Source organism: Hibiscus syriacus, unplaced genomic scaffold (assembly GCF_006381635.1).
Source record: "Hibiscus syriacus cultivar Baekdansim isolate YM2019G1 unplaced genomic scaffold, ASM638163v2 tig00111276_pilon, whole genome shotgun sequence".
In the NCBI taxonomy this organism is placed as follows: Eukaryota; Viridiplantae; Streptophyta; class Magnoliopsida; order Malvales; family Malvaceae; genus Hibiscus; species Hibiscus syriacus.
The window spans coordinates 43,862-50,852 of NW_024063043.1; the positions used below are offsets into that span (position 1 = coordinate 43,862).

General features: G+C 40.8%; 1 pseudogene; it reads right to left on the minus strand.

Annotated features, from left to right (window-relative positions):
* Nucleotides 1–3,097: 3,097 nt before the first annotated feature.
* On the minus strand, nucleotides 3,098–6,240 carry LOC120157814 (annotated as a pseudogene).
* Nucleotides 6,241–6,991: the final 751 nt, after the last annotated feature.

The following is a 6,991-nucleotide window of genomic DNA, read 5'->3' on the forward strand; positions in this document are numbered from 1 at the left end:
GTGTTTCCTAATCTGGGATTGGTTTTGCGATTAAGACTCTGATTCGACGCAGATCTTCAAGCTGCTCACTGCGTTTTGAAAATTTTTCTCTCCACCGTCATCCACCCATTGTCCACCGACGTCGTCCGCCACCCGCCGCCGCCGTCCGCCGCCACACTCTGACCACCGTTTGGACGTCGTTTTTTAGTGGGAAGATCGCCAGATCAAGGTGTTTCCTAATCTGGGATTGGTTTTGCGATTAAGACTCTGATTCGACGCAGATCTTCAAGCTGCTCACTGCCGTTTTTGCCTCCACCCGCCGATCGTACACTGGACATCGCATCTCCACCGTGCTCAGAGCCTCTTTGCGACCATAACCCATTATCTTAGTGTCGAGAATCACTGCATCTCACCATGATTTTGCAGTGAGAAGTTTCGGCAAGAACAGACGTACAGACCTCCAAACCTTCTGTTTTTCTCCACCGCCATCCCAGTCTTCAGACACGAAACTATTGGTGGATCTCCTCCGAAACTGTTTTGAGCTATTGTTCTGGGAATTTAATTACAAAGGGTGATACGTAGATTCAGATGCTTGAATCAAATTCTGTTGATTAAGGAGGTATTTATTTCTTCTAGCCGGCAGTTATAAAAGAGGAAATAAGAAACGAGATGAGTTCCCAGGATTTTGAAGCAGGTCTTGATACCCCACGCCAAAACAAAAATCCATCCAAAGGTCTGAAACAGCAAGAGCTTATGCTTTCAAAAAGAGCGGCCAAGATAAAAGAGGAAGTATCCGAGAAACGGGTTGTAGCTGCCGCTCGCCGGACTATGACTCGTCGTCAGTCCGCGATTGAGGAAAAGGAGATCGCAGAACCTTTGGATAAACTGGATAATAAGGCGAAGCGCATAGATTTTATACTGTCGAAGGCGACTGAAGCGGAGCTACAAAAGAAAAGAGTTGGGCAACAGGCAACGACATTGCAGATATCGAAGGAAGCAAAGAAGAAGCAGAGTTGGACTATGGCGGAGGAAGAGTTTGAGAGGATGGTATTGGTGACTAACAAGAACATGGATGATTCGTTGGTTGAAGCAAGAGCGTGGATGAGACCATTGCGCAGATTTCTGAGGCGGAAATCCTACAACCGGATCGCCACGATTTTAATTACTGATGGAAGAAAGACTATCCAAAAATCAATATGGGCATAGAACTGGCTGTTTTACGTTATACATTGATAACTGACAGAGAAGATCCATTGGAGTTTGGATCTTTATTTTGTCCTTACGGTCAGGTTTTGGATGCCTTTATTCCAAATAAAATAAATTCAAAGGGGGTACGTTTCGGGTTCATTCGCTTTGCAATAAGTGGAGAAGCCAGAAAAGAGATCTCAAAGATGAATGGAGCTCGCATTGATGGTTGTAAAATTGGAGTCTATTTTGCTAAGTACAACCCAAGACATTCTTTTTGGAGAAAGTCTTCGCCGGTTGTTCACCAAAAGCCCAAGAGGGATGATGCTACAAGAAAAAATCTCTATTCAGTAGATGGTGTTGTTAATGAAGTTAAACTTCAAGTTTTGGATAACTGCCTAAGGGTTAGTGCAAGAACTATACCAAAATCAGTAATCTTGCCAGCCAAATGCAAGACAAATGACTCAATGGTTTCTCGTTAATGAGAGCTACTAGGAATGTAGTTATCATGATCTTCGAGGACTCTGCTATGTTGAGAAGGGTGAAGAATGAACATTCAGAGACTCTTGCAGAGTGGTTTTCCATAGTTGAAGCTTGGTCGGAGAGTCTAGTTGTAGAGTGCCGTCGAGTATGGGTAGTTTGCGAAGGGATTCCTTTTCACGCGTGGAGTTGGGGTACTTTCAAGAACATTGCGGCTAGGTGGGGCAAATTATTATCAATTGATGAAAGCTCTCAGTTTCCCTCATCTTTTGATTGTGCAAAACTGCAAATCCTCACAGAGACTACAGGTAGAATTGATGAGTCGTTGAGCTTGAAGGTCGGTTCTATTTTTTTAAAAATCACGGTGCATGAAGTTGAGCCTTCTTTCAAACTAAACTCTTGGACCCCTGAGGAAGTCGATGACTCTCCAGACCTGATTTGTTCTCTCGAGACTACGTCAGAGGATTCTCTGTCAGGATTGTCGGTGCCATCCTCAGGTTGTAATTGTCCCGTCGAAGATGATGTGATTGAATGTCCCCATTTAGGGAAGGTGTCACCCATAAAGAGTGTCAAAAGTGATGAGAATCCGAGTAACAAATTTGGTGAGGATGATCTTTTCGTGGAGAATCTACCTAATAAATCAGTTGACCATTTTGATGGAGTTAGCCTTAGGGCCTCGGAAGATGTTCTTATGATGGGTCTCATTACTTCTCATGGTTCAACTTGTGATGCAATACATTTAAAGGCAGATACCCCAGCAGTGCCCCTTATCCCTGGGGAATTAAGAACAAATCGTGGAGTGAAGAAATGTAAGACAAAGAAAAAAGTTCGGAATTAAGAGGCAAGGAGACATTGATTGAAGGGAAAGAAAGGTGGTTTTGTCTCAGTGAAGATAACTTATCGAGCTAACTTTGTTGGTGATTATGAATCATGTTGGTATTTTGTGGAGTTCCCTTCAGAGGCGGACGTTTTTGGTTTAATGGTTGCAGGTGTTTTTATGTATGTTATGTCAGTTAGTGTTGGGTTGTTTTCCTTTTGATGAAGGTTTATCTTAGGTATATTGTTATTGCTTCTTGATCTTTGTGGTCGAGAAGGTGAGAGTTTTAGGTGATTATGTGTTTTGTAATGGTGTTTATCACCGTTTGAGGGTAGTTCGTGTTTTCATATGTAATGGGAGTTCATTCAATAAAATATGAGATACTCTTTTCTTCCTTCCAATGAGACCTCAAACTTCTATATAAAAAAAAATCTTTAACCGACCTAAAATTCATATTTCATGCACTGACCAAACTCCAACTTACCCTATTTCTTAAACGAAGGATAATACAAGTAAATTGTATGTTGTTAAAACATATAGAATAAGATTAAAAAACACTATTTTTCTTATAGAACATCAAAGTCTAAACAAGCCTGAGTAGAAAGAAGACCAATAATAAACAAAGCCGATCATATAATATCCTAAATAATTCTCGTATTTAAAAGAGAAAAACAATAATAAAACTCGGAAAACATCATATGGAACAAAAGGTTGTACGTACTATCATAAACAAAGAGGTCAACTCCCGAAGCTAAACCTTTCCATATGTTCATCAGTTTCAAGAGCATATAGCGGTCCAGGATGACAACGCTAAGCAAGCAACAACAATATTCAAATAATTTTGTTAAACAATGCTACATCCACTTCTCACCGTCTGCCACCAACATTTGTTCGATCATTGTTGAGCGCATTGCACTCTCTGGGAGCCGCCGTGCATGTCCTCATCTTCCTCATAAGCCTCTTGAGCTTGTTGTGCTTGTTTCCTTCGCACCTCTTCCTCGAAGTTAACATCGTATAGAGTTGTTTCCTCGCACTCGCCCAGCTCCATATCAGTCAGCTGGACTGAGGTCTTCGGAGGTAGCACGGCCTCGAGCGCCTTGCACTGGTCAGGGGCCAAGGAGTCGGGAAAATCGACGGTGAACTGAATGTATAGTTTACCTCTCATGAATGGCCTTGACATAGGCATTCCCTCATCATTTATGGCCTTGCATTGACCTATAATAAAAATACTGAAATCAGGAGAATGAACAACATCCGCTAAACATACTCTGACAACGAGGATCAACCCCACTAAACATGAGAGACTTCTTTTCAAAACAACAATATTCAAACAGCTACCGATACCGACACCGAAAATATGTCAAAGATACACAAGATATTATCATTACCAGGCTTAACCACTTCCCAGGTTGGGTCTTAATGTGGAGTTGTCTGCCATCTAGGGGGGTCAGTAAAACTGGAAGCCACAAAGTGCCTCGGTAAGTGTTAATGTATGTTCTACGAATAAGTCATCACCCTTCCGTTTAAACTTTGAATGATCTTTTGTTGGAGGACAAATACAATGTCCCCAGTGACCGTGTCGGGCTGCAATGAAATTGTTAGCAAAGAACCAAGTTACTGACAGCAAGAATCTGGATTCAACAATATACAATAACAAAATGAAAGTCGGCTAAAAATTAAAGGAAAAAAAGAATCAATTTATTGGCCTTACAGCTTCATCAGCTTCTCCGGGAATGTTATCCTCTGCCCATTCTGCATACCCTTTTCAACATGAACCTCCAGTACTTTCTTCTCTTGAACAACTTTATCACCTTTGCACTGTGGGCACCGGTCCTTGTCATGATAGTTTCACCAGAACCCTTACACTCATCACAAGGATGCTGCATCTGTTGGATCATGGAAGGACCAAGGTGCCTGATGGAGACTTCATCCTGAACCTTGACAACCTGAACATTTCATCGATGCACCTGACTTGGACCCTTTACTGCAAAATTTTCACGCTGAGCATTTCTGTTAAAAATAGACCAAATAAAAGGCAGCCTAACCACTATTGATGCCATAAACACTAAGTTGCAACACAAACATTACTCAATTCAAATAACCCCCTGCATTTGGAGCAAATTACGTAGCGTGAAAGAGAGAGCTTTTTGGAAGTTCCATTATAGAGATCTTCCAAGAAACCCTAAGAGGATGGATTACATCCTCACCTTTTCTTTGTCTTCGGCCTCGACGCTCCCACCACCTGAACAGGCAACCAAGGCTTTAGAATGATGAAAATTCCATAACATTCTAATCACTGAAATAAAAAGAGCATGAATTAATCCAAAATCTCACACCAAAAGGATTGCCACCAAAGAAGGATTGGAAGATATCAAATGGATCATGGGCGCCGCCACCTCCTTCTTTAAGTGCATCCTCCCCGTACTGATCATATATCTCACGCTTCTCCGGGTCACTGAGAACCTCATAGCTTGAGCCAACTCTTTAAACTGAACTCCAAGCACACACACAATCAAACAGCTGATTTCTAGACACTACACACACTTAAACAACCAACACACCCAAATTCTAAACATTTCAAGCAAAAACCTTACAAAGAAGATTTCCGAATCATGACATAATGGACACAACGGAATGCATGCCACAAATAATTAGAACACGACACGACATGAACATAATGAATGTCATATCAAGTCATATAAAACCTTAAACATGATTGTGAATGACACACAAATATAGCATGTATACACAAATTTCCATGTCTGCTTTATGGACATAGTCAACAACCCAAGATACTCTGAACCCAAAATTTTAAAACATAATTAAACAAGCTGGTCGCTAGAAAATCCAAAACCTATATTACTCTCCAAGTCTTCATTTTGCTAACACGTAGCCAGCATCAACAGTCACTATTCGGACAGTGTAGGTACCCAGACCCTCAACTCATGGGAAAATAAAACTTTCAAGAAAAAGAATTGACAGTATCAGATTAGCATAGCTGAAAACCCAAAATTTTGTCATTTCCAGAACGCAAGCCTTATAAACGAGCTACTTCCTAGACTATTCAACCAAGATGGTTCAACCACGCCATCCTGTGACTTCAATTCTATCACCTTTCAACCCAATGGATGACCAAAATTACTCAACATAGCATGAAACTCAAAAAAACTCGATCAATGCATATGCTAATAAATCAGTTCATAATCCGCTCCACCCAATAATTAGAATTGACGAAACGGACTAAATCCAATTATTAAAACACAAAATCGGTAAAAAAAAAAAATTAACCTTTTCAGGATCACCACCCTTATCAGGATGATTCTTAATTGCAGCTTTTCTATAAGCCTTCTTCAAATCATCTTGGGAAGCGCTTTTGGAACTCCCAATATCTCTAATATTTAGTATTGTCGCTTTTCTTTGGAGCTCTCCCAAACATCTTTTTTTTATGAGATCAGACCCGAAAAATCAACAAATACACACAAAATCAGACTATAAAAATGTGAGATTCAAAAGAGATAGAACTAACGGATCTCGAACGATGCGCGAGGGTTGAAGAGAGCCACAATAGCGTACGCGGGACGGCGAGGGGATGAGAGAGAAAATGAGAAGGGTTGAACGAATGCAAATCTGTGGTTAGAGATGGAGCTATAGGAGGAATGGACGGTCCAGATCTAAAGTTGAAACACATTAGAGAGAGAGGTTGCTGAAAGGTGGGTGCTTGTTTTTCACTTGCTTTGGAATTGGGTTCATAGAAGATCTAGAATTCTACATACATTCACGCTTCTAATTAAATCGATAAAATTTAGAAGAGGCCATAATTGATAACCTTTTTCTTTAAAGGGATCAAACTGCAGTTCTACCAATTTAGGGACCAAGACTATATAAACATAACCCCTACGAGAATCTTCCAAGTATACATCAAACACTGGCATGCTCATATTTTTCCAAGACTTTACCGTATTTCGGAGGTTCTCGAAGTACCGTATCTTTGTATTTGTGTCGAATACGCGATGATACGAGTATCGCACACGAATACTTCAAGAAAAACTGTCTGAGCAACGTAGCTGCCGGAGAAGGACGAACATAGCTTTGCATAAAGAATAACATCAACTAACAAAGAACATCGAGGAGTCTTAAGAAAAACCATATATTATTTCAAGTTTTGACAGCCAGGTGACTTCATTCAACACACAACATACTGAAAAAAACACTATGTTCGGTTCAAACAGACAATAGTCGGACAAGGAAGCCGAAGACACCACAAACTGAAAACAAAACCGGTATTCGGTCCAGAACAAACAACAGTTGGACAAGGAAACCAAAGACGCACCACAAAATGATAAACGAAACCCGATTTTCGGTTCAAACAGACGACGGTCGACATGGAAACCGATGAGTTGCCGCAACTATCGGTTTGTTCCCTGGATATGCTGTCCATTGCACTTTTATGGACCAGCTGTTTCACGAGAGATAATCCTCCTTCCAGCTGCAAATAGCAAAAGAAAATCCCAAAGTAAACATCACTTAAGC